This window comes from Colossoma macropomum, unplaced genomic scaffold, assembly GCF_904425465.1.
Source record: "Colossoma macropomum unplaced genomic scaffold, Colossoma_macropomum, whole genome shotgun sequence".
NCBI lineage: Eukaryota > Metazoa > Chordata > Actinopteri > Characiformes > Serrasalmidae > Colossoma > Colossoma macropomum.
Window position 1 is genome coordinate 18,778,842 of NW_023494793.1, and position 10,914 is coordinate 18,789,755.

Consider the following 10,914-nt stretch of genomic DNA (forward strand, 5'->3'; position numbering starts at 1 on the left):
CACCGTTAGACTCTGTAACAGAGCTGATTGTGAACTCCTGTGTTCTTCTGTTTGAGGACAAACGGTCATCTTTATACCAGCTGTAAGTCCACTCAGTGTCTCCTCCTGCCTGTGTGTCACATCAGACTATGTGCTTAATGTCATCCACCTGTTATCAATGGGTGTTGCTGAAACACCCGAACTTAATAATTAGGAGCCGTGTCCCAATACCTTGTACACAAACACACACACACACACACATACACACACACACACACACACACACACACATCGCTGATGTCTGACGAAAACCTCATATCTCCATTTTTGTTGTTTTTTGATGTAATTTGAAAATGTCTTTACATTGTGTGTAAATTTCATGAACTTGAATACATATAAAAGGTTCTTTGCATCATGAAAGGGTTCTTGTAAAAAAAGTATGTTATATGGTATATAGTAAATTTATTAAAAGCGTTCTGCTATGGATACAATGTCAACTTTATAACAAGTTTAGCATCCCTAAACAACATTTTGAATAAAACCAAAGAAATATGACTCTTTAGGGAAAGAAATGCTTCTTTTTATTGCTCTTCAGGAACTCCACTATTGTCTATGATCATAAAAATATGAGTAAAATGCGGTTTGGTCACTATGGAGCCCTGCTGGTGATATCCTGTTTAAAAAAAAAATAATGTGTGGCCATGACTTAGTAAGACATGGGGATGGGATCCTTATTGGTGGCTATGACTTAGTAAGGTGTGGCAATGAGATAATGAGGCATGATCTCGTTCCCACACTAGTAAGTCATGGCAGCATGGCCACAAATTAATTTTTAGTTATATAGTTATATGGGTTGTCATCAGCAGGGCTCTGTAGGTTAAAGATGATAATTTAACATAAATATATGTCTCATGTTTAAAGCAAATTTTCTATCTATCTAGACTTTACTCCATTATAGGGAAACAGATGGTAATTTACTTTTTGTCAACCCTAAACATGATTTCTTTCACTGTAACAGGAAATAAAATAAACTGGAAATAAAAAAAAAACTGTCTCCTAGCATTAAAATGTAAAAACCTCTACAAACATAATTGTTAGGAAAGTTAGGAGCTGGGGCAGATACTGACTTTCATGTTGGAACCACACGGGAGCGCCAACCACCTCGCATATGCCTTTATTAACTGTGATGAGGCTCAGCCGGAAGGAGGAGACCAACGGCGAGAAAACGGGGTTTTGGTTGGAACGGCAAGCAGTGGACCAGGGGGCATCTTTCTCTCTCTCTCTTAGGCTCTCGTTCCCCTTTTTGGACTCTTAGTGTATATATTTTGGATTTTTGTCGGAGCACCCATTCTATTGACTGAAAAAACCTGAACGCTATCATGAACACGGCTTGAGCTGGTCGACCACGGGCTCAAGGCTTGGGCTGGCCACAACTCCTTTCCAGGTGACTCAGAGAATCGGCAGCAGGTGAGTTGGCCTTCGGTGGGGGATTTCCAACTAGACTTAGGCATGCACTTTTACTTAGGCTCATGTTTCACACTAAATTGCAACACGTAGAGACAGGGGGCCTTGGTTACAGTCAGGACTAGAATATATTAATTAGACCCTAGACAACTTGCCATTTCTTTTGGCCTTAGTAATTCCTGAGCTCGTAACATAATGTAATGGACTTCTGATCTCTTGGCTATCATTAAGTCTCTGTATGTCACGGCCACCCTGCCCTAATTTTGTATCCCACCTTAAACAATGTGGCGAAATAGATTTGTTGGATATTATCGCAGTTATTGTCGCCAAAATCCACCCAATGAGTTCAGACTTTTTCAACCTATGACTTTTGTTATGTTTTTTGTCTGATGTCAGTGTACATATAATAAAAATGCAAAAATCATTTTTATGTTTTATCTGTACCAAGTGGACAGAACTACAAATATAAACACTCTCTGATTCATGAACACTTTCAAGGTGCCATAGAATGGAAAACTGTATTTACATTGTCATCGATGAATAAGGAGAGTTGGTACATGCTACTAACACCCCGTGAACCTAAAACAACTTTTGTTTCCTCCTTCAACCACAAATCCTGCATTTGCAAAAGAGGGCAGTAAAAATGGGCCAATTTCAAAATCCTAAACTGTTATGTAACATTCTTGACTCATTCATATTTTTCCCCCAGAATTTACATATACCAGCTCACATTCTAGCCCAGCAGGTATTGTGAAGAACAAAATGACAACAATGGAACAGCAGAAACAGTTGTTATTGAGATCAACAGCATGTAGCTAGTATAGGTAATGTTAATCAAATTATTCATTAACCCACCAAAAACGAGGAAACAGCTTATCTCATTCTAGGGCTAAATCATAGGTTTATAAATATGCATGTAAAACTGCATCTGGATCACATTCCTTCTATGTAGACATCAGAGAACAATTTAACATACTGAATAAATGCATTGTGTGATACTTTGAAGTTCACATGGCGTTAAAAATCAGCACCGTTGTCGTATCACTCAGTGAAAATCTTACTCACCAGTAACGTTTACCCAGAGTGCATCACTGTAGTGTGTGTAGTAGACTGGGTTTCCTCTGCCAGCTCTGCACCAGTACTGACCTCCATCAGAGAGACTAACTGAGCTGATGGTGTAGACGTTGGTGATGGTCTCCTTGTCAGAGTTCTGTGTGTGTTTGGACCAGTAAAACGTCCATCCAGCAGACTGAGGGAGGTTACAGTACAGAGTCACTGTGTTTCCTGTCAGTACAGCTCCTTCATGGTTTGAGGTGACTATAGGTCTGACTTTTACTGTTGATGAAGAACAAAGTTCAGTTGATAGAATATGTTATTAAGAATTTAACTTTCAACATGGTTCAACGTAAAGCAGACAGTTCTCAGGCACAGTTCTCAGAGTCAATAATGACCTTCAACAGAGAAACACTTTTGTTGTGCTTTGGATGACACTGATCTCATTTAAACTATTAGCTCAACTCACAATAAGACGAGTTTAACCTCTCAAACAAGGCTGAAGTCCTTCTAATGAAGTTAATGCATCACTAGATTTTGGAGACAGATTGATTTATTAAGCTCATCCACACATGATACCTTTACTCTTGTTTCAGTCATCATTACAGAGTAGATAAAAACACTGATTGACTGTTTACAAAATTATGGTTGACAGGCCTCTCAGCCAATCACAATTGTCTCTAAATGTTCATTCCTCCATCAAATGAGGGATACATTTTGGCATAAGTATTCAGAACAAACCTGCAGTGAGAACTGAAGTAGCAGTAAATTGGTCAGAATTATTAGACTAAGAAATGGTGGAAAGGTGTAACTGAGGAAAGTATAACGTCCAACACATGCTAATGTGTCCTAATCATCATTTTTGTATCATTCCTGAAGCTGAAAAGGTTTTGTTTGCAGAACAGTGCAATCAAAAATATCTCAGTGATTCTAAAAAAATTCTGTGATGTAATGGTCATTAGTCAAAGTCAGATTTGAAAAAAATGTTAATTTATAATCTTTAAATTAACTCTATAATTTGAATGAAGTGAAAAGCTAGAAAGCTCAAAACAAGTATGAACATTTTAGAGACTGTGGTGCTGCCATGACAATGTAAGCAACCAAATGACAGTGTGCGGTAGAGTTCTTTTGCCTTTTTACTGACAAAAATGAGAGAAAGATGCCACACTCACCTGATACAGTCAGTGTAACAGCTTCACTGGTGTGTGTGTATATTCGGCCTGTTGACTGTGTTCCCTTACAGGTATAAACACCTGCATGAGACTGATCAACATTAGAGATTTCATATTTCTTATTTTGAGCATCTCTGAGAAGATTATTATTCTTATACCATTTATAATTCCAGTAATCTCCACTTACTTTTGGTCTCCCTGTTCAAAGACGACAAATACTTTTGAAATATAAATAAAGATTTGTGAAATTATTTTATAACTTTATGGAATATTGTGATATAATTATAGAGCATTTTTCCACCATCATTCTAAAATATTTGTAGAAAAGAAAACAGAAAACATAACATACCTCTCACTGTAATCCTGATGGGATCACTGTGCTGTGTATAATAGTTTCTCCTGCACGCTGCATACTGGTACTCTTCTTCTCCTGGATCAGACACTTATACTGAATGTATTCAGATGATGTTCTAAATGTTGAGAGTCTTTCACCCAGAAAATCTCCCATCCAGTACCCTGCAGAAGCTCACAGCTCAGAGTAACTGTGTCTCCAGTACAGACTGAGCTCTGAGGCTCCACCCTCACAGTGGGTCTGGGTTTTTCTGTTGATATAAAATGATGAAGTCAGAAGAGCTGCTTTTCTCTTTATAATAGTAGATTATCATCCTAATCACATGGTTTGAGATTAATGAGTTTAATGTTTCTATGTTCTATGAATGTGTTTGTTCAGTTAGACTGAACTTTAACTTCTGACTTTGTCTCACCTTTAAGAAACTGTTTTTTTACTACGTACTGACAATAATAGCGTAAATAACAGTGTGCACTTGTTTTAAATATAATATGTGTCATCACTTGTGATTTATGTATTTCGACCACTTGTATACATGGCGGTCCACATTGCAGAAGTGAGACCTGCTTCACACAGTTTCAAGAGTTTAAAGAGTGCTGCTGGACAACATTAAGCAAACAATAAACATCGAAGTTTAGCTAATGTCATTGGAAGTTGGTGCCTTAATTGTAATGATAAATAGGACTTCAATGGAACAGAATTTCTTGAGCAGTTCATTTAATTTTCACATAACTGATAAATTTCTTCAAAAGCTATAGGAAGGTGGGGGCAAATGCTGTGTTAGGTCTCTGTTTCAACCAAGACAATCATTTGACAACTCATTTCTTCTGAAAATGATGTGGAAAACATTGATTTCTGTGGACTGTTGCAATACTATTAGCTAAAAGAATGTTTGCAAAAACGTTGCAAGTATAGTGATCGTTGGAGCTCAAGCACCTCACCCTTTAGGGAGCCAGTAGTCCCTTCAGCAGATAAAACACAGAAGATAGGCAGAGTTTTTAGAATGTCATCTGACTGTTATGGATAGATCTCAAAAGTACATGTGTGACAAATTTCGTACACACAGACCTTTCAACCTTGGTATGGTAAGCAACATGTTATTTTATGCAATACCTGGAAATTAGTACAATTTTGGCATTGCATGTTTAACTATAGTTATTGAACTCAGTGTACTGAATCATTCTACAGTAGAGTGTAACTCATAGAGGGCAGGGGAATCCATGAAAAAACACAAAACTAAACACTAAGCACACTGTAAAAATGGCTCATCAGATCAACCTAAAAAATACTTTATGTGGTAACAAGCAATTAAACTAGTTTTATTCACCTAAAAAAAAAATACTTTGCATGAAAGAATCATTCATTCACAGTGTTTATTTAAGTTGTAAAAAACTAACGAATTTACTTGGTACTGCATGAAGTAGTTTTTTAGGTTGATCTGACAAGCTATTTTTACAACTTATGAAACAAAAGATACTAAAAATCAGCTATAAACACAAAGAAATACATTAACTAACCACATGAACCAGGATACAAACATCAATGCAAGCCCGAGAACAAAAGACGTGACCAGTGCTCAAATATACACACACACATACTAATGATCAGAGACACCTGAAAGCTGTAAAATAAGGCAGGGCAATAAACAAAGACACATGGCCAAAGAAAACAAAAGCACAAGGCACAGAAAACAGATTAGACTGGGCCAAAAACAAACAAGGGGAAAGATGGACTTGGGAGTCCCTGACATAGGGGTACCTAATCCTGTCACTGGAGAACTACCACCTTACAGAGTTTAGCTCCAGCCCCTATCTAACACACCTGGTCCAGTTAATGAAGCCATTCTAGGGGCAACTGAATATTAGAAGTAGGTGTGCTGGATTTAAACTCTCCAGGATGGAGAGTGAATCATTATACTTAATTTTCATTTCAAATCTGTATGTCTGTAGTTGTGACATTATTGGCCTCATGATTAGATATTTCACTATGTCTGCTGCTGAAGGTAAAACATAACTTAAAAACACATAACTTATGTATATACATGTGTATTTAGAGATATTAAGAGATAATTATTGAACTCTTCGAAATTGAAGGCATTTATTTGACCCCTGAGCAAGAACTGTGGCCACATTATGGCCCTCCTAAAAAAAATCAAAGAATAGCCCCTGGGCTGTGCACATGGAAAAACACAAGAAGAACTGATTTAGAATGGATTTTTCTCTACCTTTTAAAATCAGCTATAAAATTTGTCAAAGTTTTTGTTTTAATAGTGAAGATAAGCCACAGAAAAGTGTTTACTAGCACTTTGCCAGAGGGACACCCTTTAAAGCACTGCATCACATACTTCTGGCTCTGTGTGTTTGTATGAGAAAATCTGCTGATCCTCCTCTGTTACTTTATAAGCTACTACAGCAGATGATACACTCTTCATCAAAAATATAGTTGCACACAGAAGAAACTGTCAGATTGCAGTGCTATTTGGAAGGAAGATAAAGGTTACCAGGATCAATAAATTATTAAAAATTTAGACTGATATGGGCAATGTTTATTGAGCTACATATACAGAAGTAGTGCCTCTCAGTATGATGTCGGACCGCCATGTTTGCTAACGCAACATGCCAGATGTCTCATAACTGAGTTGTAGAGGTTCCTAATGGTATCCTGTGATAATCCATCCCATGCAGTTTGAATATTCTCACACAGTTCCTGCAGATTTTGTGGTGGGGTGAAATGTTGATAGCGCGTCCAATAGCATCCCACACATTTTCGATCGGGGATAGGTCTGGCGATACAGCTGACCATGACACAGTATCTGTGTCTTCAAGGCAAGCTCTTGAGAAGGCAGCAGTATGTGGACGAGCGTTGTCCTGTTGGAATAGCGCACCAGAGTGTGCGTTCAGAAAAGGTAGGGCCACTGGCTGCAGGACCTCATTAACATAACATTGGGCCGTAAGTGCCTGTAACAAAGACCAAAGGTGATCTGGCATCGTATCGAAATTGCACCCCACACCACGACACCAGGCCTTCTTGACATGTGACAACAAACCGTTCATCTTGGCGCTGACAGTGGTGACTCCACACACAGATTCATTAGTCATCGCCACCAAGACAAAAGTGGGTGTCGTCACTGAAGATGACCCGCTGCCATTCCAAGTCACTCCATGACAGTCTGTCATGACACCATTGCAGTCTTTGGCAACACTGACGTGGTGCGTGCCTTCTTCTATCCACTGCTGTTAACAGCATGCTATGTTAACATCCGCATGACCGGTATGGCGCGCAATACGTTGATAAGACCATCCTGCTTCACAGAGCCCTATGATGCGACCCCTCTTACTCCTCCAACTGCTCAAATTGCTTTCGATCTCTTCTACAAGGCATATTTTGCTCGCAAAGGATGCTACTAACACAACAGCATGAGTCAGAATGGAAAGCATGCCTTATACAGTCAATCAGGTAGAGTGATTAGGCCTGTATTTGCTTACATCACATGCGCAGCCAAGCATAAAATGTGAATCTTTCACATGTCTCATGATGTCAAACCTACCCACCAAGTTTAATTCCTGTCAGTTGATTCCTTCTGGGTGCAGCTATTTCTTTGACGATAAGTGTATTTAGTTGCAATGCAGCTCTGCATTTTTAACTGTAACTGAAAAGTGAGACAGAAGCCACACTCACCTGATACAGTCAGTGTAACAGCTTCACTGGTGTGTGTGTATATTCGGCCTGTTGACTGTGTTCCCTTACAGGTATAAACACCTGCATGAGACTGATCAACATTAGAGATTTCATATTCCTTCCTTTGAGCATCTCTGAGAAGATTATTATTCTTATACCATTCATAATTCCAGTGATCTCCACTTTCTATTTCACATGTCAGAGTGACTCTCTCTCTGATGAACACATGATCAGCTGGCTGGACTTTCACTGTAGCTTTTGGTCTCTCTGCTCAAAAATGACAAACACTTCTGAAATATACACTCTCTGAAGATTATAAAATTATCCAAAAGAATTGGGAAATATTCTTTTTCCCTTCACTCATTCTAAAATCAAGTTATTTCCAAAAAGAAAACAGAAAACATGACAAACCTCTCACTGTAATCCTGATGGGATCACTTTGTTCTTTCCTGACCGCTGTACACTGGTACTGTTCTTCTCCTGGATCCGTCACTGTAACGCTAATTGTATTCAGATGATGTTGTAAATACTGAGAGTCTTTCATCCAGTGAATCTCCCATCCAGTACTCTAGGTATTGACAAGACCACAATGATTATTGAATGCGCTGATCTTTTATGTACAATGAATGTTATCATGTATGATTTTACTGTTTTAGGTCACTTGTCAACATCATATATTAAAGGAATGGAATTATGTGCAAATGTATATGAATGCAGAAGAAATAATCCAGTAAGTGTTCATGTAGTGATTTACCTTGAGTTTGTCCACAGTGGATGAGCACAACCAGCACTATAGTAGGAGAGAAACAGAGAACATGATGCATTAATGTGAAATATTTACCATCATCACAGGTAGAAAGATTAATACATCTGAAAGAGCAGTTCACAGCTGAAGAATCAAGGTAGATAACATGTAAAAATCACCACGTAGAGTTTATCAGAGCAACACCTGTTTATTTTTAACTCTTTTTTTCTTTGCAAAATATTTTCATGTTTTACACAGTGCAGTTTGTCATTGTGACTATACTTTTTTTTGTTTACAAAGTGACCTCATTTCCTGTCTTCCTGTGTACCAGCACCATCGAATTTCACAGCATGTCTACATCCACACTGTTCACATCATCACTGCTTCAACCAGCATTCATTGCCACTATGTCTACAGCACCACAATGCCTACAACCATACTGTTCAACACCATCACACCTACAACCACGCTGCTAGCTAACATCACATCTACAGCCACACTGCTAACTACCATCACACCTACAACCACACTGTTCACCACCATCACACCTACAACCATACTGCTAACTACCATCACACCTACAGCCACACTGTTCACCAGCATCACACCTACAACCACACTGTTCACCACCATCACACCTACAACCACACTGTTCACCACCATCACATCTACAACCACACTGCTAACTACCATCACACCTACAGCCACACTGTTCACCACCATCACACCTACAACCACACTGTTCACCACCATCACACCTACAACCACACTGTTCACCACCATCACATCTACAACCACACTGCTAACTACCATCACACCTACAGCCACACTGTTCACCACCATCACACCTACAACCACACTGCTAGCTACCATCAGACCTACAACCACACTGTCCACCACCATCACACCTACACCTACACCGTTCACCACTACCAAACCTACTTCCACACTCTTCACATACCTCCATGCCTACAGCCACACTGTTCACCACCCCAGCTGCATCAGCCACAGGGTTCACTACCACCATGTCTACAACCACATATTTTACCAACACCATGCCTACTACCACAGCATTCACCACCACCAAGTCAATAAGTACACTGCATTATATTTAAATTATGTAGCAAAACCAGAACACTTTAGGTTGTGCAAGGTTCTCCTCAATATCATTATTAAACCATTATTTAAAACATTGTTATTAAATGTTATTAAAAATTTTTTTTCCTGAAATAGATACAGTAAAATTAGGACACTACACAGTATTACAAAAAAGGTAGATACAGGCTTATATTAAAAAGTGTTGTATTAAAATCTGATGGGTTTATTTAAAACATCTCACAAGAAGACTTATACTCATGAATCTTTGATAAAACTCTTAAAAAGATCTTAAACAAAGACCACCACTACTTTGACCACCATCAAAAACTAGCTGAGAATCAGAAAATATCTTAATCACCATCAGACTGCCTTTTAACAACTTCATATAGCACCACTCACTGTCACAAATATGTAAATATATGTACATTTATGTAGATGTAAATGTAAAAATAAAACTATTTTATAAAAATAAAATTAAAAAAGCCCACTAACTATTAATCAACACTGCATTGTAACGTTTGTAAGTAAATGCTGGTGAGGTTATTCTCTGTCTCTTCTTCTCTAAAACTCATTCAGAATCACCATCAACTGAGTATAAACAACATACATCCATTTTTATTATTAAATGAAAACATTCTGATTTGACCAGTTAAGCCATCATGAAAAGGATCAATTAGATTCTCAACTGGTAGTAAACAGATTTTATTTAAACATGCACCCAGATGGGCCAGTAGGAAAAATGTAGGGGAAAACTGTCATTAAAAGAATGAATTTTAATTACACATATGCACTAATTTAATGCACAGAATAAATACAGAATAAATACAAAATATAGAATAAATGAGAGCGTCTAATAAACATTTTAGCGTTCACTTGAATTAAACAGCAGAATAGCACAGGACTCTTATTATGACAGCATTAGCATTTCTGCTGAACTAAGTGACAATATTGCGAGTGAAATGCTGTGAATGGAGAGCAGTTAATTCTGAGTTCTCAGTGGATTCGTTTGATAATTCTGTTCATTTCTTAATTCTGACAAGCTGTATCTGCCGCTGTGTGATGAATGTATCAGGCTAATGTCAGACCCATGGGCCGCTACTGTGACACCCCTGAAGTAGATGAAGGACTGTTTTACTCTCTTTGATGGTTTTGTTGATATTCAATAATGATAGATAAAAAGTTCAGTTTTTAATCACCTCAGTTGGAGGAATCGCTCTCAACTGCTCTTGAGTACAATTTCAGAGTCCACCTCAGCCCCATGACCGAGTCATGAGGATGTCCGGACTGAGACGAGACTGAATTCGTTCATTTATAACAGAGACCAGACTCGAGTACTACAAGTCTAATTGTATTCTACAAATACGTAAGTTCAAAAA